Source organism: Urocitellus parryii, chromosome 3 (genome assembly GCF_045843805.1).
Source record: "Urocitellus parryii isolate mUroPar1 chromosome 3, mUroPar1.hap1, whole genome shotgun sequence".
Lineage (NCBI taxonomy): Eukaryota > Metazoa > Chordata > Mammalia > Rodentia > Sciuridae > Urocitellus > Urocitellus parryii.
This window is the reverse complement of record NC_135533.1, coordinates 149496134-149498012: the sequence shown is the minus strand read 5'-3', so window position 1 is coordinate 149498012 and position 1879 is coordinate 149496134. Positions and strand designations below refer to the sequence as shown.

Sequence of the window (1879 nt, the reverse complement as noted above, 5' to 3'; positions counted from 1 at the left end):
TCAGCAGGGTGCAAACCTTGTCCACAATATCAGCTCAAGGCTAAGGGCCACAACACTGCGTTTTGTGGTCAGGGCTGGAAGGGCACCTGAACCCTCTGCAACTCTTGCTTTGCTGCCCCCACTTCCCACCTGTCCTAGATGACACTGACTGTGGGTGCGGTTCTTGCGGGAACAGCCTGGCCTCCGGTGAGGACCAGTGGTGTGGACTCCTGGTGACTTAGACCCCTCTGGTATAGTGCAGCCAGTGGGGGCTCTGCAGAGCTGGGCAAGGTCCCAAAGGGAGAGTCACTGATCTGACATGGACCTGAGCCGTTGCCTGGTGGGCTGTCACCAGGTGGCACACGCCCCTTGAGTGCATTGCCAGCACAGGCTGGCCTATCAGATTCTAGCACCGAGGCCTTGTCTGAATTGTCTGGCTGGCAGCATTTGGGCAGCCCCAGCAGCTCCTCATCAGTGGCCCCGCTGGTCCAGATGGGATCAAAGGGCCTGGCTGCCATAGCACAGCCCTTAAGTCATTGGCAACCATATGCTTGAAGTCACGACCAGCCAGGCGCATGGGCAGGTTGCAGGGCACCTCAGATGAGGAACTTCAGAACTTCTGCAGCCAGGACCCGAGTGGGCGTGCCCGGCAGTCGCATACCCTGGGATTGTTGTGGAGCCGCAAATACTGTAGAGCACAAAGAGGTGCCAGGGCCTCTGCAGGCAGCATTGAGAGGTTGTTGGCAAACAAGTAGTGTGTCCTGAGGTGGCCAAGGTCATGTAAGGCATGTGAATACACATGGGCCACATGATTCTGGTGCAGGAGGAGACAGTCAAGACTGTGCAGGCCACAGAATGTGTGCACAGGCATGCTGGGGATGCGGTTACCATGAAGGAAAAGGTGCGTGAGGTTGCCCAGGTCATGGAAGGCATCATATGGCAGTGCCTGCAGCCCATTTCCTTGAAGTTAGAGGAACTTAAAGGCAGCCAGGACATGGAACAGGCCAGGGCCCAGTTCCTGCAAGCCACAGAGGTTCAGGTGCAGTGAGTGCAGGTGGCCCAGGCCTTGGAATGTGGCAGGTATGAAGGTACGAAGCTGGGCATTGTCGTTGATATCCAGTTGCTCCAGGAGGGTCAGGCCAGAGATCATGGTGGCATCAATCTTGGCCAATGCATTAGACTGTAGCCACAGGATGATGAGATTGTGGCAGGCGTGGAAATCAGCAGCTAGCACATGAGAGATACGGGTTGCCATGCAGGAAGGTGAGCTGGGTGGAGGCTGGGATGCCAGTGGGCATGGCCTGCAGGCCTTATTGAGGGCAGCTTACTGTCACTTTGGGCTACTGTAGCACACACAGGCACCTGGACACGGTGCTACCCCCTGCCAGGCTTGTAGCCACAGCACCCATGCCAGTAGCCAGCTTCCTGTGGGTAGAAGAAAGGGTGGTTAGGGGTAAGAGATCCCTAAGGGACTGAGAGGCCATGTTGGAGCCAGTTTGTCCCTTGGGATTGGGCCTTAGAGGGGCTGGAGACAAGTCTGAGATGTGGCCTGGGATTTGGAGGTTTGGGGATCCTTGCTTTGCATACCACATAGATGATGCTTGGCTATAACTTGCGCCTGGAGCCATACATTCTAGGAAACCATGTCTGAAGACTCCCCACTTCACCCTTCTGGATGCTCATACCCATAATCAAGGTTAGCGTATTAAGTCACACAACAAATACCCATGTGGAGGACTGTTGCTCACATCTGCATATACCTTCTTGGGACTCTAGTGAACAGAGTCCTCCAGGACCTGGTCTCCATCCCCATATTCCAAGCAATATTCCTGCCAGTACCCAGCCCCCTAAGAGCTTGCAGGCCATGCTGGGAGAGGAGGAGATGTGCTCTTGGTAAACA

The 1879-nt window shown here is 55.5% G+C and overlaps 1 pseudogene; it reads right to left on the bottom strand.

Annotated features, from left to right (window-relative positions):
- LOC144253768 (reticulon-4 receptor-like) lies at positions 1-1662 on the bottom strand (annotated as a pseudogene).
- Positions 1663-1879: the final 217 nt, after the last annotated feature.